At 42.6% G+C, this 28,000-nt stretch overlaps 1 long non-coding RNA gene and 1 pseudogene across 1 annotated transcript in view; one reads left to right on the top strand and one right to left on the bottom strand.

Annotated features, from left to right (window-relative positions):
- Positions 1 to 3,894, bottom strand: part of LOC142876406 (uncharacterized) — a 38,499-nt gene extending 34,605 nt beyond the window's left edge. The window contains exon 1 of the long non-coding RNA XR_012923304.1: positions 3,765 to 3,894. This is a non-coding gene — a long non-coding RNA (uncharacterized LOC142876406). The remainder of the gene's footprint in view (positions 1 to 3,764) is intronic.
- Positions 3,895 to 14,283: 10,389 nt separating this feature from the next.
- Positions 14,284 to 14,713, top strand: LOC105881746 (large ribosomal subunit protein mL42 pseudogene; annotated as a pseudogene).
- Positions 14,714 to 28,000: the final 13,287 nt, after the last annotated feature.

Genomic DNA, 28,000 nt, shown 5'->3' on the forward strand with positions numbered 1-28,000 from the left:
ACAGTACAAATTCCACCCTAAGACAAGGGCGCCTCTGGGAAGCCATATGTCACACCCAGACAAAGGCATACTTAGGTGTAACCTCCACCCACCCGACAATTGTCTGGGATACCCAGCAGTTCTGGGTTGACTCTATTTATCTGAATTGCACTGAGGCCGTTAGTGTACACTGGCAACAGCATTCCTGGTGGATACTCCGAAATTGGCCATCCAAGAGACTAAAACGCGATCTCATGGGAGGAATTGGAGCAGGGCTAGGTATATTGGGGCAAGCTGAATTCACGGCTAATGAGGAGAGATTCCCTGGAGAAGGATTCTCTCTCAAACATAGGCCACATAGAAGGAATGCTGTTCCAAGAAGAAGGGAAGGGGGGGATGGGAAGCTGCCTTAAAATATAATGCAGCTCTCATCGAGTGGACAGAAGAGACCACACAAACCATAAAGACATACACCCAACCCAAAGGTGGGAGCGGGCGTGTACTCTAACCCAGCAAGGACTCAGGTCTATGTTGTTACAAAAGTTGAGGCACTCAAGTTGAGTGAGGCACAGCAGTATTCTGCAGTTCCATTAGCCGACATTGGAACCATTGTCAATAATACAAGAATACTCTCCGTGGGAAGCCGATGGGCTGTTTTAGCTGATGAAAATAAGGCCGGGCGTGGTGGCTCACGCCTGTAATCCTAGCTCTCTGGGAGGCCGAGACGGGCGGATTGCTCAAGGTCAGGAGTTCGAAACCAGCCTGAGCAAGAGTGAGACCTCGTCTCTACTATAAATAGAAAGAAATTAATTGGCCAACTAACATATATATGGAAAAAATTAGCCGGGCATGGTGGCCCATGCCTGTAGTCCCAGCTCTTCGGGAGGCTGAGGCAGGAGGATCGCTTGAGCCCAGGAGTTTGAGGTTGCTGTGAGCTAGGCTGACGCCACGGCACTCACTCTAGCCTGGGTAACAAGTGAGACTCTGTCTCAAAAAAAAAAAAAAAAAAAAAAAAAAAGAAAATACATGGCATCCTATTTCCCTCTCAGATTGTGAGAATAGAAAAGGAGAATGGCTATGCACTCAAAACACTTGGAACCCTGATTTCTCCCAGATTTGGCCCCTAGCATCCACCCCTATAGAATATAACATCAGGTATATGGGAAAGGGCCGCTTTTGTTGTGAGGGACAATAAAATGACATTATACAATTATATGATTTCTCCTGTAACAAAACCTCCTTTTCCCTCCCAAGCACTAGTCTATGGTGTAACACAAAGGTGGTGGGGAAGTTAGATTTGCTAACTGTAAACAAGTCCTATGATAATTTAAATATTGAAGACTAGATGTTTCTTGAATTCAATTTATATCCTTCTCAGGATGTTATACCTATGGAGACAAATTGGCCAGAAGAAAAATTAAATTTATTAGATTCTGAATTGGTATCAGTTTTGCAATCCTCAAATAAAATTTACCATAAGGTTCAATTGACTGCTGATAAGGAGGGTAAAGATATTGTAGGTCTGATTAAAGAATATGATGATACGTGCAGAGGACTTTTCAGCTGGTTAGGCTGCTTACTACCTTTTGAGTCTACCTATAACTCTCTTAGGCACCTACTGTTTAGTACTTTTATGACACTCATTACTGTATTATCATTATATGTTTCCTGTAAATGCTATATCAGATACAGGAAAAGGAGAAAAACCCAATCAAAGGCCTGGATCATGATAGCTCGCAGAATAGATCTGGTCCAAGATGTTTTTTCAGACTAAATCCTAGGCCTGACTCTATCTGGCCCCTTTAACAATTGGCTATTAAATCAAGTGGAGTCATGTCCCTCTCCTAAGATATAACACCACCTATTTCACAACACTGGGTGACCAGATAGACAACTCTAGGAATGAGCCTTCCTAGCATCCTGGGACCTCATGCTGGTAATTGGCCTACACATGCATTCCATGGAATGATCTTTGGCCAACAGGGGGAACTGAGGACTGAACTCTGATCTTTTACTTTTGCTCAAAATTCCTTCCTAAGGGGGCCAGATGAGTGACACTTACAAATGGTAAAAGTTAACATCACCTAAAAGATAGAAAGCCCTCATCTTAACTCAAGCATCCTAGCAGATCCTTATCATAACTTGAAAGATTCTCCTATCTGGACCTCCCAAAATGCTCACACCTTTATCTTAAATTAAGCATTTCCTTTCTGGTCTTTTAGATAAAGCCTAACTCTCTCAGCCAATTGTCAGCCAAAAACCCACCTATAACCTGTAAGCCCCACCCCCTGCTTCAAGATGTCCCACCTTTTTGGACCAAACCATTGTATGCCTACCACGTATTGATTGATAACTTTACCTGTAACCCCTGTCTCTCTGAAACGTATAAAATCAAACTGTAACCCAGCCACAGTGAGTCCACTTGTTCAAGGCTTCTTAGGAGTGGCTCTGGGCCATGGTCCCCAAATTTGGCTCAGAATAAACTTCTTTCAAATATTTCAGAGTTTGGATTTTTCCATCCACAGCTTCAAGCTAATCCCTGTGAGAAATGTTCTCTTGGGAAGAGCCAGGGCCGGGTGCTGCCCCGTGAGAGAGCTAATGCCACCGTCCGGCTCAGCAGGAGAGGCTTGAGGGTCGTGGGGGGGTCGGGAGACAGCCAGGAACCAGGAGGGGCACTGTCCCTGAAAGCAACCACCCCCAAAACTGGGCAGCAACTCTCCTCAGTCCCTCCTACCCTGGGGTTCTGTTTGTCGAGTTCTGGTTGTTTCGCTCAGTGCTGATTAGTGCATTTTGCTTTGACAAAATGAGAATAGGACAATGTAGCGAGATTTTCAAAAAGTTAAATGTAGTCAATTTTAAAACTCCTCTTATCCTAATTCCAGGTCCAGATGAATGTTTTGATTCACTTGATTGATAATGCTAGCAGGTGATAAGTGCGTCACAGTTGTTTTTAATGTCGTTACTGACCAACTTGTTCATTTGTTTTCTTTCAATTTTACTGGCCCGTAAAAACTCAAATTTCAGATGACAAAAGCATCCCAGGGAATGTTCTTTTGTCCTGTTTCTTCTGTGATTATTCTACCTGTATCTTATTTCATACTATGAATTCCTAACATTCATTTGTTTAGTCATTCAACACACACTAAGTAACCAATCCACTACGTGTACGATAAAGACTTTCTCAAGATATAATGTTTACCTACAGGGGAGAAAAGATTTTTGAATATTTTGGAAGTAAATGAAACAAAAGTATTAAGTGGGTATCGTATGTACCCCTAACACATCCAATCTGTGGTAGATAACCATAGTCTAGCCACTGACATGTTTTTTTTTCTCTTAGCAACATTATGATAAAAAGTTATGAATCTAAATCTCCCCAGATTAATTTGGGGTGACCACAGAGGGTCTCATTGCCCTTCCTTTCAGATGCTCTTCTAGATCTGCCACTCCACTTACGTTATCTAGTAAATGAATGAAATGGAGAGTTCCAGAGACTGGATTTCAGGGCTCATTTGCTCCTGCGCCATAACCTAGCCTACCCTGACTCATGCGATGACTTTGCCAGTTCAAACTTTTTTCCCTTTGAGTGCTGAGTACGCCTGACACTTGGATGAAGTAGGTTATTGTCCCAAAATATTTCTCTTTGTTGTCTAAGTTTCTACCTAAAATGATTCAGCCTTTTAAAAAATATTTTTAATAAATATATTGCCTTCTCCCTTTAGTCCTCTTTTAAGAGTTAAAACCTCCTAAGACTTCAAAGCCTTCCCTGTGGCACTTGTTGATACCTCGGCCTGGTACTGCTGTCTCGGTGTCTTGCTCGGTGCTGGTGTGTGCCACGTGGCCAGGTGACTGGGAGCCGGGCTTCGGTCTTAGACATCCGGGGTTGAGCCCTGGCTATGCACCCTCAGGCCTCTCCAGGCCCCCCTTTCCTCAACTATGACGTGGGGATAATAATAGCTCCCTTCTTGTAGGGCTATGTCACAAGGAACGGGTGACATAATTCGAGTAAGCCACTTAGCACGGTACGGGCCCCAGAGTAATAATTCAGTGGGTGATGACTGTCATGATGGTCTGTATTAGTTGGCTAGGGCGGCCCTAACAAAGTACCACAAACCTGATAGTTTAAACTACAGCAATATGTTGTCTCACAGCTGAAGCTTGAAGTTCAAAATCAAGGTGTCGGCAGGGTTGGTTCCCTCTGAGGCCTGGATGCTCCCGGCCTCTCTACTGGTTCCTGGTCATTTGCCACCAATCTTTGGTGGCCCTTGGTTTGCAGCTGCGTCACTCCAGCCTCGGCCTGTGTCATCACAGGTGCTCTCCCCGTGTCGCTGCCTTCAGGCTGCCGTCGTCCTATAAGGACAGCAGTCACCTTCCTATAAGGACAGCAGTCGCCTTCCTATAAGGACAGCAGTCGCCTTCCTATAAGGACAGCAGTCGCCTTCCTATAAGGACAGCAGTCACCTACCTTCCTATAAGGACAGCAGTCGCCTTCTTATAAGGACAGCAGTCGCCTTCCTGTAAGGACAGCAGTCGCCTTCCTGTAAGGACAGCAGTCACCTGGATCAGGGCTGCCCCTGCCCCACTCTGGTGTGACCTCAACTACTTCTTTCCAAATAACGTCACATTCTGGGTTGCTGGGGCTTAGGACTTCAGCCAATCTTTTTTAGGGGGACACAATTCAACCCATAACATGGAAGATAGGATTTTGTCTGTTGTTGTTATTATTATTACTTTTTTGTTGTTTTTCTACTACCAACCCACTTAGCACTATGCCTGAGGCAGACCATCACCAAATTCCGGCTACACGGCAGTTTCCTGCGCAGTTCCCTGCTGCCCCGGTCCATCTGTCCAGTGTCCCCTTGGCCAGAGCGAATTATCCGTGTCCCCCCACCCACTTCCACCACAGGAGCTCCGCTCACCCTTCCTGCTCTCGGCCGCGTCTCCACCATCCCCCCACTCCTGCCCAGCCACTCCTGCAGGAGGCAGCCCGACCGACCGCGCTCGCGTGTAGCGTGCCCGTGGCGTGGTGACGCCGGCTCTGCGAACCCCCGGGCAGGTGTCTTGGCGCCGAGCGGCCACGCTCCACCCCGCAAACTGCCCCACGCACCCCGGCCGCCAGTGCACGGCCCTCACTCGGGGACAGCTTGCTTCTGCAGTCCCCGGCCCAGCTCCCCTTTTGTTTTTTTTTTCTATTCCATGTGGAATCCTATTTTAAATGCATGAGGGGAGTTTACTAACTAAAGAAAGTCTATTCTGTTGTCAACAGAATGAAGTCCTCACTCACTGTGGGATTTGGGGTACATGCAGATCTTTGCAGCGGCGCTGGCTTCGCTTACAGCGGAGTGCGCTGCGGCACGGCTTCGCCTGGGGCCTCGGGCGATGACAGGCGTGTCCAGGCCAGGATGTCTGACTTCTGTCGGGGCCTGCCGTGCGGGATCTTGCAGTACCTGGGATTCAGTCTCTTCCTTCGCTGGAGGGCAGCCGCAGTGGGCCCGGGAGCCCGGCCGGCCCTGTCCGCAGGCAGTGGGGCCCTGCAGGTGGAGCCCCAGCCCCACCCAGACCGTCCGAGCCGCCGCCTGCAACGGAGAGCCGAGCTCGGCAGTGAACTTCTCAGTCCAGAAGAACCCTATGGCTGCATCTGGGACCCTGGCTTGGAGTGAAGGGGGAAGAAGGGGAAGTTCTTGGCCCCATTTTAGAGTGGCCACATTTAGCAAGTAAAAATGCAGGATGGCCAGTTAAATTAGATGCTCAGTGAACCACAAATAATGTTTTTTTGTTACCGTCTTAGCCAGTTTTAACTGTATGATTCAGTTGCTTTAAGTACACCCATATAACAAATAGTTTTTAATGTAAGTATGCCCTCGTCAATAGCTGAGACATATTATGTGAATACTAATAAAAATCACTCATTGTTTATCTAAGATTCATATATAACTGGTGTCCTGTTTGATCTGGCGCCCCCACCCCATCTGCCCTGGCGTATTTCATTCATGTATTTGTCTGTTTGTGTTGTCAGTTCCTTGTCTTGGCAAGGAGAAAGGATCCTCAGGGGACTGAGGCGGCCCTGCTTCCCGACCTTCCAGGCAGAAGACGGGCAGCCTGGGCCACGTATACAAGAAGCTGAGGAGGTGATTTTGAGCAGTCAAGATACTGAACAAACCATAAAGCAGGGACAGTGTATCTTTGGGATTTTCCCACCTCTCTGAAGTGTCCACTGTCACCCACCCCTTGCTGATCATTAGATCATCCTAGCTGAGCACTAACCAGTAAGTGCAAGGTGTTAGTTATTCATAAGCTTAAAATGCGACCTCCTCCTAGACATGCTCATCGCCCCCCCCCCCCCATGGACTGGAATGATCAGAAAAGAAGGCTTGTGATCAGACAGGTGGCAGCTGTTACTTGTGTGGGGTGTGCCTGCCCAGCACCGAGGGCCATCGAGCCGGCAATGCCCGTGACTGCTCATCTCTGCCAAGACCTTCACCCTGCAGATCTCCCAAGGGAAAGAACTTTTTGGCAAAAACCTCCCCAAGAGCTCCTTGTTTAATGATAAATTCAAATCCTCCTGGTGTTCTCTTTTTATAGTGCTTAGACTCCCAGAGTGGAGCTATTCAGGAAAAGAAAACCCCGAATGAGAAACCTTTACAGAGGGAAGAGCTCCAGTCTGACTTAGTTCAAACCACGTGCAGCTCAGGTGCACGGAGGCAGAGGCGTGGAGAGTTTTCGCCTCATTGCTGTGCCAGGAGCTCTGGTTAGCTCTGGAAATACCTGCTAGCTTGAGGGGTTCCAGGGCACTCAGATGCCCATCAAGGTGGTGACGGACACTGTTTTAGGCACCATTAAAATACACATGTGACCCATGCATGTGTAACCAGTTCCTACTTTTAGGGACTTTTCTAGCAACCAATTATAGTACTACCAAAATAAACCATGTAAACATCTCAATAGGTTCCTAACGTTAATTCAGTTCAAAACATATTGAGCACTACCACCTGCTGGCCCACATGATAGAAACTGGAGTATGAGGACAATAAAAACACGCCTCGTCGTGGAGATGCTTATGGTTAATTGACAAAGATTGACAACAGGACCACTGATCACAGCACAGAGTGGTTTGTGCCCCGAGAGAGGTGTGCCCAGGATGCGTGGGAACACAGAGCACGGCTCTGACCCAACCAGTGCATGGTGGGACTGGGGAGGCACTTTGGGGACAGTGAAAGTTTCCTGAAGGAGGTGATCCCTGGCAAGGTCTGAAAGAGCAAGTGGCAATTTAAACAAAGGCGTCCTTTCATTGGCAGAGAGCACTCTACAACAGGAGCCCAACCCGAACAGAGGCCAATGTCAGGGCAGTAGGGACACTGGCTCAGTTCTGTTGACCCCACCCTTCTGGCCCCACAGTTTCTTTTGCATCTCCCTCGAAGAGTCTACCAGCATGAGTGCACAGAGAGGTGGACTCCCCTTTCTCAAGCTTTCTATTCATTCATTTCAGCCAAGCAGTTAATTGATTTTGGGAGATTCTCAGAGTGATTCTAGCACTTCCATCCAAACTTCAATTAATGAAAAGCCTTACTGAGGTTGTTCTCCAGATCATTCAGATTCATTCTTTCTTGTTTTAACACTGAATAGGCTGTCATTTGAGGCCAGCAGCTTAGGAGGGCTGCTCAGTTGTTTGCTGGTTTCCATTTTCAGCAGCTCAGCTGTAACTAGGGATTTTGACCACCAGCTGGGCTTTCAACACTACTGCTGCTCAAGGACCTGGTCATAAAGCCTGTTTTTGCCTCAAAGAGACCTTGTCCCACCCCCATTCCTATAGCCATTTCCCCAACAGCCATGTCAGCTTTCATTTTGCTCACCCAACTCATTTTGCACTTGGAGGGCATTACAACCCAACCAAAATGTCTCAAGTTGAGTCAATTATAGGATTCTTAGGGGAGGTTTACACAATAAAAATCTCACGAGTGAAGTCACCAAGGATCAATGTCAGAGAGGAAATATAAACCCAGGGGCTCTCAGTCCAAGGAAGAGAAAATTAGGGACAGTTCCTACATTTGGAACCGAAGATCTCTTCTGGATCAGAGGACCCTGCAATGCCCCAAAACACCAGATACATTTAGTGTTGGAAGATTTTCTTGAAGGATACAAAAACTAGGTACATCAAAGGTTAAGGAGAATGACTATTGCAGCTTGGCGTGGGCTGGGCATATCTTTAGACTGAGTGTATCTGTTGAGGTGGGGACATTACAGTGGCAGTAGCCCTTCAGAGGTTCAATTTTCCCAAATTGAAGAGTACTTCTTCAATTGATCAATCAATATCTCCATATACTCTCCCTCACCTCACTTCCGTCTCTTGTCTTCTGCATTTTCCCTCTCCCTCTAGCTCTTTCTTTATTTCCCCCTGTTACTCTACCATAGCTCCCCTCTCCCCACCCTACTCCTAAGCTCTATGGGTCTTTGGATTTGATTGAATTTGCCTTTACTATATCGATCACATCCTACTTCACCAAGAAGTTAAGATCCAGACTCAAAATCAGAACTGGCAGGTTAAGGAGGTCAAATTCAAACCTCGTGGCTCAAGGAGATCCTAGAAAGGAGGGTTTTGTGAAAGCCACCCAGGGCTGGAAGAACGTACTGAATTTAAAAAAAATATTACTTTTTGTATAGAGGAAGCAAACGAAATTTTGGTGACTAGAAGAATAGGAGTGCTAGGACTAGAAGGATAAGATAACCAGGTGGAGAGGTGAATTATTGGCTCTAGTTTGAGGTCTCTTCTATTCAGAAAAACAAATCTTCACACAAGCCCATGCTCCCTTAAGTGATCACTGTAATTCTTTCCTTCATGTCACTATCAAATTCTTGAGTCACGAGGTATAGACTCCCTGCTTCCATTTCCCCACCACCATTCCTTCTGAGGAAATCACCAGAATGTAGCACAGAGATGGAGAGATGAAAAATATGAAAGAAAATTTAAGAGACCAAGAGTCTATTATGGAAATCTCTAACATGTTCCAAAGGAGAGAAAAGAAGAGAAATAATGTTCAAATAGCTGAGAATATTCCAGAATTAAAGAATGAAAAATATTCTTAAAATGAAAGAATATCTGTGCTGCATAAGTAACAACAAATCCCTCATCTAGACATGTATTATTGAAACTTCAGAACAAACATACGAAGAAATTATAAAAGCTACTGAAGAGTTAAGAGGGTTTTAAAAAAAGATAATTAGGATGACAATCGACTTTTCATCAGTGGTAAAAGACTCTAGAAAATATGAAATTTTATCTTGAAAAAAGAGGGGTAAATTATTTTTCCAACTAGAATTCTATGCCAGTTAAAGTATCATTCAAAGCCGAAAGAAAATAAAGGCATTTTCAGACATTCAGAGATTTAGAGAGCTTACTAATTATAGATTATCAGTCAAAGAAATACTAAATGACCCACATCAGCAAGAAAAACATTAAAGCCAAAAGAAGGTACAGGATGCAAAGAATAATGAGGAGTAAATAAATTATTAACAAATTTGTTAGGATATTTAATTAAGACTTTAAAATGTAAAAAAAGGAAATCTCCATTTTGAGAGAAGGATAAAGGACTAAAGAAAATTCAGTCCATCTAGAAGAAGACAGGAAAGAAAAAATAATAAATAAAACCACCAAATAACGTTGAAGACATAAGTCTAAATATATCACTAATTATAATATCAATAGTGGTGACCTTGCCAGTTAAACCATAAAGACACTCAGTGGAAGAATGAAAAGAGAAAGAAAGAAAAGAAAAAGAAAGAAAGAAAGAAAGAAAGAAAGAAGGAAAGGAAGGAAGGAAGGAAGGAAGGAAGGAAGGAAGGAAGGAAGAAAGAAAGAAAGAAAGAAAGAAAGAAAGAAAGAAAGAAAGAAAGAAAGAAAGAAAGAAAGAAAAAAGGAAAATCCATGCTCACAAGAGTCACACCTAAAGTAAGTTGATGTAATAAGGTAAAAAATAATGGCAGGGGAAAATATATAGCAGGCAACTACTAATAAAAAGAAAGATGATGTGGTAATTGTAATATTAGATATTATAGAATTTAGGGGAACAAATATTAATAAAATTGAAGAAGAGCACTACATGTTGGTTAAGAAAAAAGAAAGTAAAAAATAATACACCAGGAAGATATAATAATTATATGTCTATTTGCACCTAATAATATAACTTTGAAATTTATCAACCAAATTACAAGGGAAAAAACTCTCTCAAAACTGCTAGACTGAGGTAAAATGGCATCATTTGTAATTTATTCTCAAAATTTTCAGATAATAAATTATATCTTGATCTAAGCCAAGATGTAGATATAATAAATAATAAAGTAAGAATGATAAAATGTTAACATTTTTGGAAACTGGGTAAAGGGATATAAGAGTTTTTATAGTATTTTTGCAACTCTTTTGTAAGTTTGAAATAAAAACTTTTAAAGATTTAAAAAATGCCAACGCTGGCGCTACATTGATTTCATTAGTCAGAAGTCCTGATTTAACAGTCAGAGATGAAATCTCAGCAATAGCATTTATTTAAAGCTCCCAAGTGATTCTGATATTTTTGAAAATCCTGATAAATTAAGCATACAGAAAATAAGTAATCACAGAGAAGACCTATCTGAATAGCGCAATTATCAACCATAATCTAATAGATATACTGAGCAAACAACTCAGAAAAAAGTGTAAGATAAATACTTCACAAAAGAGGATAATGGTCAATAAATGTATGAAAAAAATCCCTCAACTTTATTAGTCATCAGCTAAATTCAAATTTAAACTACAATGAGAGACTACTACCCACCCACTAGAATGGTTAAAATGGAAAGGATAATGTGAAGTGTTGGGGAGGAAGTGGAGCACCTAGAACTCTCCTGCACCACTGGATCAAGTGCAAATTGGTACAGCTGCTTTGGAAAACTGCTTAACAGTATCTATTATAGCTAGCTATGTGTACACCCTATGGAGGAGCAATTCAGCACATCGGTACATACCCAACAGGAAAGCATGCATATGTTCATCAAAACATAAATAACAACACTGATAGTAGCACTATTCCTAGCAGCCAAAAACTCAGGGGAAGAATCTAATATTCAACAATAGAGTGGATAAAAAATCATGGTAAATTCATACAGTGTAATCCTCCATGCCAATGATAATGAAGAAGCTACAACTACATATAACAGTGTGGATAAAGCTTACAGATATAATATTGAATAAAATATGGCAGACACAAAAGAATAAGTACTGCACAATCTCATTGACATAGAGTTCCAAACCCAGCAAAATCAGTCAATGGTGTCAGAAGTCAGGGTAGTGGTTACCTTGAAAGGGAGTAGTCTCTTACTTGAGGGGTGCATGGGCAATATAAGTAACCTTAACACTTGTACCCCCATAAGACGCTAAAATTAAAAAAATAAATAAATAAATAAATAAGAAAGGGAGTAGTGATTGGGAGGGGGTAGGAGGGGGCCAATAGTGAGGTGCTGGATACGTGAGTGCATTCATTTTTGTGAAAATCCATCAAGCTATACTTATATGATGTATGTACTTCTCTCTACTATACTTAAATAAAATGTTCACTTAAAAGATAAAGTGCATGTTGGGCAGGTGGGTGGGGCATGGGCAATATACATAACCTTAACATTTGTACCCCCATAATATGCTGAAATAAATTTAAAAAAGATAAAGTGCATATTACTTTAGCTTTTTGCTATTATTTTAAAAACTGATTTAAGAGTATCCAACCTAAAAATTTAAGGAAAATATATTGTAGAGGTGGCTGAAGACATTAATTATGATAAATATTATGCTTTTTTCCAGGAAAAAAAGAATAGATACAAAGAGGGCTTGCTTTCAAGAAACAGGCTGTAATCAAGACTACATGGTCTTGGCACAAAAATATTTGAGTAGATCTGTAGAACAGAATTGAGATTCCAGAAACAAATGATATTGAGGTTCTCAGGGAAATTAAAGAAAAACGTGCCTCATTTTGCCATTTTCCATTTGAGAAAATGCAATCTGGTATATTCATTATGTCATACCATAAAATAATAAAATGTCTTTTCATAAAAAAAGGCATTTTTGTCTGGGGCAACAGTTGGTATTAATAGGGAAATATACATATTCAATTACTAGATTTATGACAAAGGCACCCTGCAATTCAGTGAATGGTTCTAGATCAATTGTATATGTATATGGGGAAAATGTACTTTCCCACTTAACACTACACAAAAAAATTAATTGAAAATGGGTTATAGATCTTACTGTGAAAGGTAAAATAATAAAGCTTCCAGGAGTAAACAGAAGAATGTTTTCATGACCATAGGGGTAGTCAAAGATTTCTTAAGTAGGACACAAAAGGCACTGACCATTAAAAATAAGATTGATCAGTTGGACTACACTAAAATTAATAAACTTCTATTCACCAAAAGCTACCCTTAAGAGAGTGAAGAGGCAAACCACAGACTGAGAGATGTCATTAATACTCATGTCTGACAAAGTATTAGTGTCTAGGATGTACAGTGAACGCCTACAAACAAAAAAAGATAATCCTCCAATTTTTCTTTTCTTTTACTTTTCTTTTTTTTTTTTTCCGAGACAGTCTCACTTTGTTGCTTGGGCTAGAGTGAATGCCATGGCGTCAGCCTAGCTCACAACAACCTCAAACTCCTGGGCTCAGACGATCGTCCTTCCTCGGCCTCCAAAGTAGCTGGGACTACAGGCAAAAGCCACCACGCCCGGCTAGTTTTTTTTTTTTTTTTTTTCTGTTTTTAGTTGACTGGCTATTTTTTTCTATTTTTAGTAGAGACAAGGTCTCGCTCTTGCTCAGGCTGGTCTTGAACTCTTGACCTCAAGTGATATCCCGCCTCGGCCTCCCAGAGTGCTAGGATTACAGGTTTGAGCCACCACACCTGGCCATCCAATGTTTTAAATGAGCAAAAGACTTAAACAGGTACTATCTTAATCTATTTTGTGTTGTTATAAAACAATACCTGAGGCTGGTTAATTTATAAAGAAAAGAGGTTTATTTTGCTCATGGTTCTACAGGCTGGGAAGTTCAAGGACATGGCCCTGGCTCCTGGCAAGGGCTTTCACGCTGCACCACAACATGGCAGAGAAGGTCAAAGGGCAAATGACACATGCAAAGAAAGGCAAAACCCGAGGGGTGTCCTAGCTTTATAACAATCCACTCCCATGAAAACTAATCCATTCCCTTGAGAACTAGTCCAGTCTCATGAGATCATGAGTTCAAGAACTCACTCACTATCTCCAGAATGGCACCAACGCATTTATGAAGGATCTGCCCCATAGCCCAGTCGCCTCCTACTAAGCCCCGCCTCCCAACACTGCCACACTGGGAATCAAATGTCAACATGAGCTTTGGTGGGACAAACATACCATATCCAAACCATAACAGGTACCTTACAAAAGAAGATACCTAAATGGCGAATAAGCATACAAAAGTTACTTCACATCAGTATGCATCAGGAGATACAAATTCAAATCACAATGAAATGCTATTATACACCCACCTGAATGACTAAAATGAAAAGGGCAATTAGGCAAAGTGTTGACAAGGATGTGAGTAACTAGTATACTCATACTTCACTGGTGGGAGTGTAAGTTAGTACAACTATTTGGAAAACTAGCAATATCTACTATAGCTAAACCATGTTCACCCTGGGACCTAACAACCCCACTAGATACACAGCCTAGAGAAATCAGCTTGCCCCCAAAAGACATGTATAAGAATGTCTATAACAGCTTACTTCAAAATAGTACAAAACTGGAAAGAACCCAAATGTCTACCAATAGTGGAATGAGGTCAGGCACGGTGGCTCATGCCTATAATCTCAGCGCTTTGGGATGCCAAAGTGGGAGGATCGCATGAAGCCAGGAGTTCAAGACCAGCTTGGCAACATAGCAAGACCCTGTCTCTACAAAAAGTTTTAAAAAATAGTAGAATGAATTAAAAATGGGATATTTTTACAGTAGAAAAACACATAGCAATTTTTAAAAAACTTCCGCTACATATAACATGAAAGAATCTCACAGAAACGTGAGGTAAGTGAAAGAAGCCCAATACTAAGAGTACATAGTGTATAATTCCAGCCATATGACTTTCAAGAACAGACAATACTAACCCATGGCAAAAGAAGTCATTAAAGTCATTTTGGAAATGAGATGCTCGTGGTGAGGAGCTGGCAAGTGATGAAAATTGATGGGCCCAGAAGCAGATTTTAAAGCAGTGTCTCTTCAAAACGTCTTTTCTTCATACTACCTGATAAGCATCTTGATACATAATGGCCATAGCAGCAGTAAAATGGCTGCTATCAAAGAGAACTATCTGGAATCATTTATTTCCAACCTAAAACAGAGATTTATATTGTGTTTGTCATAAACCCATGCATTCCTCTCTACCAGATGACTAGAATTGCACGGTAGAGCTTGCTTGGGCATCTGGTGGCATGTTATTAATAACATGCTACCACCCATCTGTGGACATTACATATGAATACACAGAACCTATCCCTCCACTAGATCCTGGGCAAAATAATGAAGAAACACATGATCAAGTGCTGAAACCAGATTAGAAGAAAAAGATGAAAACTTTGAGCAAGGACTCATGATAAACAACTTAGCAAAATGTTCTTTACTACTAAGCACCATTGGTATCCTCCCAGACAGTATCACAGAAGTGGTAAGAAGCTGGATCGTCCAAAAGACAGATGATACTGAGGTTCCCAGGGGAACCAAAGAAAATGTGCCTCATTTTTCAATTTGTCATTTGAGAAAATTCAATCTGCTGTATTTTCTATGTTATATAGTACAATAATGATAAAATATCTTTTCATTAAAAAAGTCATTATATCTGAGGCAACAGTTGATACTTATAGGGAAGGAGTATTAGGGAATGCTAGAGAACTTTGAGATGCTGGAAATATTTCATATCTTGATCTGGAAGGTCAGATAAATACCTATCTGTGTGTGCATGTGTGTGTGTTGTACAAAAATTCAAGTAAGTTATATTCTTGAAATCTGCACTCCTATTGTATATGTGCTATGTCTGGGAAAAAATGTGTTTAAAAACCTCTTTGAGATAGGAATCTGTCTCACCCTAGTTAACACAGAAGGAAAATGCAATTCTATTCTAGATTTGGATAAATGGGAAGGAAAAAATGGAAATATTTTCTGGAAGAAAATGTAGTGGTCCCAGGAGCTGCAAAAAGTTTATTTTTAACTTCATTCATGTAACATGTCTCTGGCAGACTTTCACACAAGCACAGCTCCAGAATTTGCAGAGAACTCTTGCAAGCTACCCACAGCCTAGAGAACTGAGCTTTCCCCCAAAAGCAAGCTCGGATACTGGGTGCAAATAGTGAAGTTTCAGTGGTGAAGCTCCAGCTCAGTGACAGTAAACTTAGCTCCAAAGGAAAATGAGCCTCTGCAGGGAGAAATTTGTAGGGAAAGAAAGGAAATGGTCAGATTCCAGCAGTGTTTAATCGTGGTGGGGGTACATGGTGGGCGAGGAGGAAGTCTTCCAGGCACCCCCCCCATCCTTTCTAATAGCTGAGCTCCCCTCCCCCACTGCCACAGCTAAGACCATGGCCGGAAGCGTGGGCAGGCATTCTGAGGGAGGCAGGTGGAAGAGCCCCTCGTCTTGCAGTCATAGATACATTTGAACTATACAAATAAGGAAAACAAATGGCAAGAGGATAAAAGTAAACGCGTTGAATTCTGTGAGTCGGTTGAAAAGCCCTAATGCTCTCTGCAATAGGCTTGTCAGCAGGGATGCCAAGACACGACCGTGGAGTTTATACCAGTGTGGACAAAGATCTCAAGAGAGGAAAGAAGGAGATTCAGTCTAGAGACAAGACAGGGATCTCCCCTGGCCACCATTGGCTGGAGCCCTCAAAATATCCTAGCAGGATGGGATTGGGATTACCACCATCATCATCATCACCACCATCATCATCACCATCATCATCACCATCATCATTACCATCCTCACCATTGTCATCATCATCAATGGCTAACTGTGCTAAATGTTTAGCATACATTTCTCATTTCATCTGCAATAATCCTACACACACGAAGTAGTACTATTATTATCCCTATTTTACATATGAGAACACTGAGGCTTGGAGAAATAGAGTAACTTGCTCAAGGCTAACATAGCTAGTTAATACTGAAACAACCTCCTACCTCCACGTGTCTGATCTGTTGTTGCAATCCACTTGCAGGAGTTGGTCCAGCCCAGTGGAGGTGTGGACATTGGGACTGTGGCCGGGTCATGATGCTGAGACTAACTAAGGCCAAGGGTGAGGGCAAGTTCAGGTCCTGTACTTCAGGCATCTACAATCCTGGCTATTCAAGGTCAGCGGCCAAGCTGGACTAGAACTGCTCCATTGCTGCATCCTGGGCTTTGGCAAAAGAATAAAAACAAGTGGAAATTTAGCATCGTAAGGCTGGATTTCAAATTGACTGCCTCTGAGGTGAGTACAAGAGAGAAGGCCTAGGCCAAGGGTGCTGGAGGCGTGAGGGGAGAAGGTACCGAGAGTGAGCAAGTGAGCCTACTATGAGGGTTAAAAGGAAGAGATGGCTCAGAATCAAATACCACAGATACAGAAGAAAATGCATTGTTATTTGAGGGAAAGGCTGGGGAGAGCACACAGGACAAGCACTTCCTCAAAGTAGGTGGACAATTGTGCATTCCCAGCCTCCCAGATCACTGCCTTTAGCCTGGGAAGCCATAGAGCCCCCACCTTGTGGCTTTTTGGAGCATTCCCCAAACCCACCCTCCAAACTCTGGACATGCCAGTGTGGAACTCAGCCCAGTGAAGTTACATGAAGAAAACCAAAATATGGATTTAGGGTGGTTACCGAGTCAACCAAACCTGTTTTCTTTGCCTGCTGTCAATCACTCAGCTGCTAGATGAATCCAAAACAGAACGACATTTGTCCTCCATGTTGGGAATGGAAAGTGGATTCCAATACAAAACTAGTTTAACTTTTTTTTAAACAGACTTTATTGTTTAGATCAGTTTTTGAGTTCACAGCAAAATTGACAGGAAGGTATAGAGATTTTCCATATACTCTGTACCTACCCACACCTGTCCCCAGTCTACCATGTCACTAACAAACATCTCCACCAGAGTGGTGCATTCACTGCAATTGATGAACTACACTGGCACGTCAGTATCAGCAGGAGTGCACAGTTCACATGGGAGTTAACTCTTAGTGTTGAGCATTCTATAGGTTTGGACAAACTTATAACCTGTATCCACCACTGTAGTGTCATAGAGAGTAGTTCCCCGTCCTCCCAATCCTCTCTGATCTGTTTATTCACACCCCCACACACACACAGACTCCTCAACCCCTGGCGACCACTGATCTTTTTATTGTCTATAGATATGCCTTTTCCAGAATGTCATATAGTTAGAATCATAGAGTATGTAGCCTTCTCAGATTGGCTACTTTCACTTAGTAATCTGCATTTATGGTTTCTCCATGTGTTTTCATGGCATCATTGCTCATTTCTTTTTGCTGCCGAATAACATTCTGGATATACCATGGTTTGTGTATCCACTGGGCTACTGAAGAACATCTTGGTTGCTTCCAAGTTTGGGCAGCTGTGAATAAAGCTGCTATAAACATCCATGTGCAGGTTTTTGTGTGGACATAAGTTTTCAACTCCTTTGGGTAAATATCAAGAAGCACAATTGCTGGAAGAAACCAGAGAGAACCCTCCCTCACCCCACACGGCTGAGAGTGAGCACTTCCAGGAACGCACGAGTCAGTACATTCCATTGTTGGAGAGGGAAGAAAAGTGCCATCTTGAGAAATGTGTTTGCTAGTCAGCAAAATGGCGACACCACAACAGCCATAGTGTGACCCTGGCTACCTACTATATCAGTGTCAAATACAACAGTTGTCACTCTTCTGTGCAACTATGTATGCACACGTATATGAGGTCTTACACACATGCATGTCAGACTTTCAAATTCAGGCTTTATAAGATGAGATAAAACACAAACACTCTTTCTAAATCTTTTTTCAATGACCTAGATGATTGAGGCACTTGAGAGAATCATTACACAGTAGAATTAAATAGTGTTTTGGGTGCTATTAAATAAGTCTTTGATCCCCTGTGTTGTAGCTAGAAAGATTTGGGCAGGCTCTCCATAAAAGGTGTTGTGTGCACTCAAGATACTCAATGAGAAACAGTAAGTCAACTCCTTGTGATTTTCTGGTTCTCCAACATTAAAGTACAGACATACCAGGATGATGAGTGTAGAGAAAGTCTGACCCTAATATCAGAGGTAACAATCTCTGAGCCAAGGAAATGAGAACATGACAAGAAACCCAGAATTTCCATGCAGGTGCCTTCATGTAATGTTCCAAGTCCATCTTAGGGAAAGAGCAAACCAGATAATCTCTGTCTTGAGAGACAAGGAAGTGGGGATCTCTGGCTCCAGCTAAAATGGCGGCAGGATAGAAGTTACTATAGCTTGACTGTCCCCTCCAAAACTCATGTTGTAAGTTAATTGCCAATGCAATAGTATTAGGAGGTGGGGCCTTTAAAAGGTGATCAGGCTGTGAAGGCTCTGCCCTCATGAATGGATTAATACTGGCATTGTGAGAGTGGATTAGTTATCTCAGGAGTGGGCTCCTGATAAAAGGATAAGTTTGGCCCCCATCTTTTCTCTGCCTCATTTGCTGGTTTGCTTATGTGCCTCTGCCATGAGATGATTCAGCAAGAAGGTCCTCACTGGATGCTAGTGCTATATACTCCTGGGCTTCCCAGCTCCAGAATTGTGAGCCGGATAAACTTCTTTCTTTATAAATTACTTAGTCTGTGGTATTCTCTTATAGTAGTAGCAAAAAGACCAAGACAGAAGCCACGGGAAGGAACTGGCAGTGTGGGAGGACAGCTTGGATACAGTGCAACCATTGTGAAGAATGCCTGCTTCACTTGCTTCCATCATTATTGTAAATTCTGGTTATGGGAAATGAAAACAAACATGCTACAATTTTGGAAGTGGTTAAAGGAGTAGGGAATCTGGGCTCAAAAAGAACAAAATCAGTATCTCTACTGTTTATATGCCCCATATTACATTAAAACACTGAACGTGAATTAGGTGATCAAATGACTCACATGCTAATAAACAGCTTTAGCCTTTAGAGTTTTGATTTTTAAAATAGAGTAAGTCGGCCGGGCACAGTGGCTCACGCCTGTAATCCTAGCACTCTGGGAGGCCGAGGTGGGAGGATCGGTAGAGTTCAGGAGTTCGAGACCAACTTGAGCAGGAGCGAGACCCCGTCTCTACTATAAATAGAAAGAAATTAATTGGCCAACTAATATATATAGAAAAAATTAGCCAGGCATGGTGGTGCATGCCTGTAGTCCCAGCTACTTGGGAGGCTGAGGCAGGAGGATCGCTTGAGCCCAGGAGTTTGAGGTTGCTGTGAGCTAGGCTGACGCCACGGCACTCACTCTAGCCTGGGCAACAAAGTGAGACTGTCTCAAAAAAAAAAAAAAAATAGAGTAAGTCTATAGTGAGTGCCTTTGGAGAAATAATAAATTCAAAAGCAAAAGATTGTGGAATAAGTACTCACATAATAGTTGATTTCAATATTTGTTTTTCTTATAAAACGAATACACACGAGAGTGGATGATAAGAAAAATTAAAACTCACATCACCAGATCTTTAGCTTTCTCATCACCAGCTCCTCCCTGGCCAACCTGGCCGTGCCCTGCAGAATTGTGCCAGCGCCCCCGCCTCTGTTGATTGGGATGTGCAGACCCCAGGGCCCCAAACTGAGGGGTCTGTGGACGGTGTGGGTGCAGCTTGGGAGCTTCTCATCTCCAACTTCAAGGCTGAGTCAGAGTCCTGCACGGGCCTGCCTCTCACCACAGCAAGATGGGCCCCAGATTGTGCAGATGACTGTGGCTTCTCTGAACTCCATAAAGAAAGACCTCATTGTAGAAGGGATTTTGATCCTCGATTCAAATTGGCCAACTCCCTCCTCTTTCCTCACCCCCTTGCATTCTTCTGTCTCTCCCTCATTCATGTTTTAAATCATGCTAACCCCGCTACATTGCATGAAAGGGCTCTCTCATTCTCCAAACCCTCCTTGATATTCCTCCAAACAGGAGGTTACCTTGGACAGCGCGGTGAAGTGGTTAGAACACAGAGAGGGGAGTCAGAAATCTCAGCATTTGAATCTGAACTTTGCTATGGAAACTTAAGTGAGTCCCTTAACCTCTCCGAGCCTTTGTTTCCTTACCATTAACCCAGGGCTAATCACTGCGAACTAATGTGCTCAGAGCTTAGCACCGTGTCTGGCACAGAATGTGCTTCCAAGAATGACAGTTATTAAAGCAAAATACAAAACAATGAATGGTCCTTTTGGATCCCTGAACTGTTCAGCTTGCAGCTTAGGCAGTGTTTCTGGGCACATCAGAATCAATCACCTGGAGAGCTCTGACTGATCTGACGCCCAGGCCTGCCCCTGCCACGTTAACTTCCAATCTGTGGGGTGGGACTCAGGCATCCGTCTGTTCCAAAGCTCCCAAGGTGATCCCAGCGTGTGGGCAAAGGAAAGCAGCTAAGGGATAAACCCACCCATGGCACCTTTTCTGTTTGCTGCCCGACAGATGCTCAGAGCAAAGTCTCCCTCCCCACTTGACCTCCAGAAATGCCCCGGAGGCTAATTACAGCGGCCAGCAGGAGACAACCACGTACAGCCCAGAGTCAAGATGCCCAAACGCCCAGCGGCTAGGGGTGGAGCGTTTCCAGCAATGCAGTCCTGTGCTCTCTCTGGATGAGTGGAAGCGCTCAGTGCCCCCCTGTCCCCGGCTCAGTCTGCGCTTTCTGTTAAGGCCACAGCTGTTTGTTTCTAGCAATGCACAGGCCCTGCTCCCTGTCACCTCGGGACACCTCACTTTGCCGATGTTTCTATTTTCAGACCATCGTGCGGCACTCATAAATAACCTCTGGGAAATGCTGAGAGGTCCCAGCGCTATTTACCTTTCCTCTCAGGAAACAGGCAAGGAGTTCAACAAACTCAATATCCGCTGGTCCCCAAAGGCTAATTATACAGATGACACATATTAAAAAGAAAAAAAAAGCCAGACTGCGCTCAGTTCAACAGGGAGCCCAGGGGTGGGATTTTCCGGAGGACACTGGCATCCTGCCCTCTCCTGCGTTCCTAACGCTGGGAATTTTGCTCCAGCCCAGGAATCCACGGGGAGTTTCTGGAGTTTGAGTGACACTGTCTCAAGTGCCTGTGGCAGATAACAGGGTGGGAGAAAAAGTGAGTAAGAAGAGTAGAAAAAAGAGAACAGAGCCTAAAAAGCATAAAGAGAGCACTTTGGCTTTTAGAACGAATCTTCGAGGGGAAAAACAGAAAAAAAAAATAATTAAAAGGGAGAAATAAAGTGGAATGGAAAAGTTAAAGTATAAACGAAGGATGATGAAAATGATCATTTTTTGGTAATAGAGTAATAGAACAATGGCTAATTTTTTTCCACTTAAACATTTTTTAATGAATATAGACTTCTTTAAAACAAAAACATTTTTGGCTGGGCGTGGTGGCGCCTGTAATCCTAGCACTCTGGGAGGCTGAGGCAGGAGGATCGCTCAATGTCAGGAGTTCTAAACCAGCCTGAGCCTGAGCAAGACTCCCATCTCTACTAAAAATAGAAAGAAATTGATTGACCAACTAAAAATATATATAGAAAAAATTAGCCGGGCATGGTGGCACATGCCTGTGGTCCCAGCTACTCGGGAGGCTGAGGCAGGAGGCTCGCTTGAGCCCAGGAGTTTGAGGTTGCTGTGAGCTAGGCTGACGCCACGGCACCCACTCTAGCCTGGGCAACAAAGTGAGACTCTGTCTAAAAAAAATAAAATAAAATAAAACAAAAACATTTTTAATTTATAGAGGATGTCTCCAGGTAAGATTATAAATTGGTTTGACCACTTTGGAAAACAGTATGACTGCAGTATATCCCTAGGCACAGATATGCCCCAAACACATGGACAAGAATGTTCATTAGAGCCCAAACCCAGAAACACACCAAATGTCCATTGTCAGGGGAGTTGACATATTGTGTTACACAAAGGACCAAATAACAGCAAAAGAATGAACTATAGTTGAGAGTATCAGCCAAAATAAATCTCATGAGCACAACATTGAAAAACAACATTCACAACAAAAGGCTGTCACAAAAGAATGCATTTGATTTTATACGATTTATATAAAGACCTCCAAGAAGGCAGAATATTGTTTAGTGATATCGTATGTGATTTTAAAAAGCTATTCTAAAAAAACCCCGAGATTAAAAATAGTGGTTATTAGCTCTCAGAGGAAGGAGAAAGAGAGGAGTAATTGGGATGGGGGAGATTACAATCTGGATGTTCTATTTCTTTTCTTTTTCTTTTTTTTAAATAACCTTTATTTTTTTTAAAGTTAACATATGCAATATAGGAAACTGAAAAACACAAGAAGCAAAGAACAAAGCCATCCACAATCACAAGCAGTTGACAGTTGGACGTGTCCTAGATCCTGACACCTACACAGCATCCAGTTTTATGGGATCGAGATCGTGCAGTATGCATCATGCTGTTTTGCACATCATGAATATTTACCAATCGAAAATCCCAAAGCTATGTGAGTATTTTGATGATCAAGAATACACTACACCAACTCAATCTGTTAGGAAAAAATGTAATCCTGCCTTTCTTGGGACGAAAATTTCATAGAAGACAAAAATGGCAACAGGCATCTAGATAAAAGTACTGGCAGAGTTCCAAATAAAATACTGCATTCCCTTAATGCTCAATTTAAAATCAAATATAAAGCAGCAGAGTACACTAAGTGTAATGTTTCTAAGAGAATTCATTATCAGATCTGTACCATTAAAGTATTAGCAAGGTATGTTGCTACCTTACCATACATAAGGTGTGTTTCTATTGAATCGCTTAATATATTCATATAGTGTAGCCAAAAGGGATGCACCTACACCAATGGCTATCACCAAAACGTGAACACATCTGCAGACTTCTCTCCTTTCACACTTGCTTCTGCCCCTCTGCTGCCAACCTAACGAGCAAGTCCTGATGCACACTGCTCAGAGGTGGCCTAACAATTGCATTTCAAAAAGTCATTTCCAGGAGACATTTTCTTTTCTTATGATTTTTTTTTTTTTTAACACATGGGCATTTACAAGATGTGTTATTTTCTAACTCTATCATACATGGGCAACCTCTTTTCATCTAGAAGGATCAGATGTGGTCAACGTTTTCTTTTAAAAGGTTGGGGGAAAAGCTGAGAGCAGCTTTTTCATATTGGTATACACAGGCCTTCTTCTATAACCGGCCAGTACGTCTCCCTAAAGGGGGGTGGGGGTTTCCAGATGTGGTGTTTTTTTTTTTCTTTTCTTCTGTCTGGTGGCAGAACGGGGCCAACCGCCGCCGGCGGCCAACGGCCCCACCCGTGGTGGTCGCGGGCCGGCTCCCCTTCCAGAACCGTTACGGCGCTGGCCAGCCGTTGGCAGGACCGGTGGGGCTGGCCGGGTTGGCGCAGAGCGGCCGCGCCAGGACCCAGGAGGGGACGGAGCTCGCGTCCCCGGGCCGGCCCCCCGGGCCTCCGCGGCCTTGGGCACCGGGCGCCCTTCTGCTCGCCCCGCGCCCTGCAGGCTCCGAGGGGGCTCGGCCTGGGCCGGGCAGGGCTGGGCCAGGAGGCCGGCGGCCGGCGGAGTCCAGCCTCGGAGAGGCCGCCGCCGTCCTCGCGTCGCCGTCACCGAGGGGGGTTGGCGGACAGCCCGGGCCGGGCCGGAGGCGGCCACAGCCAGGCGCGGCCGGTCCGGGTCCCCCAGCTCACCCCGATGGAGCCGCAGGGCCTGGGAGGCGCAGAGGGCCCGGGGCGCGTCGCACCCCGCTCTCTGCCAGAGCTTTGGATGTTCTATTTCTTAAACTGGGTACAGTATGTTTATTTTGTTATTCTTTTTAAAATCATGCACGCGCAATACATGCCCTTTTTTAATATAATGCATTTTATAATAATGTAAAAAAAAAAAAGCCTAAGGGGAGAAGAACATAAAATAGCGAGGAGGCTGGGTGTGGTGGCTCACATCTGTAATCCTAGCATTTTGGGAGGCTGAGGCAGGAGGATCACTTGAGGCCAGGAGTTCAAGACTAGCTTGAGCAACATAGAGAGACCCTGTCTTCACAAAAGATAGAGAAAAAAATAGCTGTGTGTGGTTGAGCACGCCTGTAGTCCCAGCTACTCAGGAGGCTGGAGCAGGAGGATCGCTTAAACCCAGGAGTTTGAGGTTGCAAGGAGCTACGATGACAGCACTGCACTCTAGCCTGAGTGACAGAGTGAGACCCTGTCTCAAAGAGGTAAAATAAAATAAAACAAAACAAAACAAAATAGCATGGAAGACAAGGAAGGAATAGAAGAACCGGAGTGGATGCTCTCCACCTGTAGGATCAAGTTCAAGCTCGTTCAAGCTCCTTCCCATCATGTACAAAGCCTGCTAAAATCTGGCCCATTTTGACCTTTCCAATCTCATCTTTACTCCTTTTAACTAAAATTTTACACTCCTACTGCATGGAATCCCTTGTAGGTCTACACACACACACACACACACACACACACACATACACACACACACACACACACACGCATCCTCTCTTTTCTTATACTCTCCACTCTGTCCCTAGTGCCCCTGACCTCAATCCCAGCTGCTCGTCCTTTCAAGGCCACCTCCCCATATCCTGAGGAACAGCCACTTCTTAGGGCCAGCTGATTGTTGCCAAATCAAAATATTGGCCCCAGGGTCACCAAATATTCTATTTTTTCCTAAGAGAAATACGAATTCTTAATTTTAATGAGAAATCTACCTACTAGTGTTTAGGTGAAATTTCCCAGTGTTTCACCATTGCCTCAAGGTTTTTGCAAGCACTGTGGAGAGTCCACAAAATATATCTGGAGCCTGAATTCAGATTGTGAGTCACCATGTTGCAGATTTTGGTGAAGGTGGTCCACCCTCACTTGTCCAGATTGGCTTTTTAATAATTCAACTAATTATCATGTTTTTATTTCCCCAAGAGTAAAGGTCATGTCTCTCCATACAGATTTAACCAATGGATTGCTTAAAACAGCAGAAGCCAGATTTATTCCACATGTTTCAAAGAACAGATACATTTTGAAGCCTATTACTAGGCTTATATGTTTAGAAATATACTGAAATAGTGGTATATATTGGATTCTCTATTATAAAATTTAAAGCATGTTTGTAAACCATGAAAGTTTAAGTAATTATACATGAAAGAAGAAATAATGGCTTAGCTCAAGTATCCCCTCAACCTTGGTGTTATGGGAAATTGAGTCACATGTTGCTTCTTTGCACCCCGTAATTCCCTTGTAATATCTCCACCACCATATCCACACATTGTTCTAGATTCATCTGTGTAAGTGCTTGCCTCCTTCAAAAGACTATAGACTCTTGGCAGGAACTATTTAATAAAGTACCCACAGGGTTGTTAGGAGATTAAATAATATGGTAAAGTATCTAGAACCATGCCTGACCTATAGTAAGGAATACACAAGTACATGCTTAAAAATTATTTTTTGTAGCCTAGCATAGTGTCTATTTTATAGTAGTCATAATGATTAAATGAGTGAAAAAAATGAAGTCAGCTAGAGCAAAAAATCTAGTTGCAATGATATACAAGTACACCTCTTGGTAACAGGCACAAACCAAAGGAAACCCTTTATGCTTATATTCCTCAGGGATTCCCAAACACAAATCAAATCTCATTATAACAAACCTGGGGGTTGTATAATTGCTGTTGTAAGTAGGCCACCAGCTGGGGCTTGGAAATGTTTTATTATCTAGAGTTTTATTGTAGTTGTTGTTGTACGTGTTGTAAATGGATTTAACTAAGAGCTCTTTTAAAGCATGTGGACACTCACAAAACCCATGAGAATGAAAAGAAAATGTATAGGACAATAATCTCCTGTCCATATTTTTCCACTGATAGAACTACAATCCAGGCAGCAATTTCCAAGATGCCTCAAGGGACTGGAACCTTTGGCTTCTGACCTGGCATAATGCCAAGATGACAATTTCTGTTTCTAAAACCTGTCCTTCCAAATTATTTCTGATTTGATGGCATCCTAGCCTTGTGCCTGATGTAGGGTCATAAGGGAAGAGAGAGGAGAGGCATTTCAAAACATGATTTTGATCCATCCCAGAATCCTTTTGCTTGACAAATTAAGCTCACTAAAAATAATTTAGGAAATTTAGCAAATGCAACATTATATATAACTGAATTTTCTCCTCTGTACAATCCCAGGATATTGTCTATAGAATTCTAGAGTAGCCTGGAATGGCAAGCTCCTATGTAACTACTTAACGATGCCTCAATGCCTAACTGGCTAACTGTGATTCAATAATTCAACAAGTAACTAAGCACCAGGTCTGTGGGACACACTGTGCTAGCAGTAGGATGGCACAGTGACCAAGCCACAGCCTCTGCCTATGAGGACTTCTCTGAGAGAGAAACCAGCAGGTGCACAGAGCATTCTGAAGCCCTGTATCCATACTTCCTTGGGGAAAAGTTAGAGTACAAAGTTGCACCTATTCAGACCCACCAGGGCCTTCATAAGAGTTTGCACAAATCCCTGCTCAGATTTGCCCAGAGTGTTTCAGAATAAGATGTAAAACTTTCCCTTAAAAAAATATAACTAAAACAAAACAAAATACCACACCTAATCATCTCTTACTGAGATGTCGTCCCAGATTTGAGTTAGTGGCCATTTACTCCTTCAAAGCAAATGGGTTTGAAAGTTTGCTATGGTTTTCCCCTGTTCGGACAGTGTCTGATCTTGTTTTTATCCTAGCTTAGTTATTTGCTATAATAATAACAACTTGTGGCAGTGAGCTCTCCTGGGTTACTATTCACCCTGAAAGGGAAAGAGCTCTTTGTTTGGTTGGTTTAGATTCACGGGGAAACCTTTATGCTCCTGTTGAGAGAAAAGCTGAGTCTAAGCTGGTTAGCGGCAGCTAAAAGGGGCCATTCATCACTCAGCTGGGGATGTGGCCGGGGCGAGGGTCAGGCGTTCTGGCACCTGGTCCCCGCTCTGCCTCCCTGTGCAAGCCATTTCCATCATTCGACATCTTCGTCTACAAAAAGAGAATAAGATGCTTTTTTTTCAAAAAGCAAAATTATCTTTATTTCTGTAAAATTTAGAGAGAAATTAATATCGGTGTATGTATACATTGCCCAACTATATCCACTGTCATTTCTGACATAGGAGTTATAATCTTCACTGTCCAGTTAGAGCAAAAAATTAATTTTTTTCTGGACTAAGGTAGTACATTTTTCTGAATCCCTTTGAAATGGTGATTAAATTTATATATGGGGAACCTCAAGGTACCCCATATGTAAGGCAAAGATGCAGCAGTGATGGGAGTCCAGTCATAATTAATAAATTTAGGTGACCCGAAAAGCACTGATGTCTTGGTACGTGTCTGGGGTCAACTGGGCATTCTGGTCCAAATGGTCCAAAGTTAGAGAAGAGAATGTCATACAATTAATTAAAGTGAGCTGATGGTTCTTTTGGTATAAGAATATTGGCTACATCTCATTCTAGGAGCACAATGAAAACATAATGCCCATTTTTATCTATTTAGGTGAATTATTTTTATGTAGATTTAAATTCTCTTTTAATCACGTCTGTAGTAATTTTTTCTTAATCTGGATCTTGGTTATTAAATTTTTTAAAAATTGGAAAAAGGAAAATGAAGGTTTTGTGTCTAAAACATGACTTGTTTGGTAAATAAGATTAGAGAACACATAAAAGAAAAAATATTTTTTTCTAAAAAGACTGAATGTGGCTTCTGACTACAAGCTTCAAGTTCCAATTCAGCATTAATTGTATTCTATAAAATTTCCAAGATTAGGCAGAGATCTGGTTCATTAACTAGAACAATTCTATAAT

Source organism: Microcebus murinus, chromosome 15 (genome assembly GCF_040939455.1).
Source record: "Microcebus murinus isolate Inina chromosome 15, M.murinus_Inina_mat1.0, whole genome shotgun sequence".
In the NCBI taxonomy this organism is placed as follows: domain Eukaryota; kingdom Metazoa; phylum Chordata; class Mammalia; order Primates; family Cheirogaleidae; genus Microcebus; species Microcebus murinus.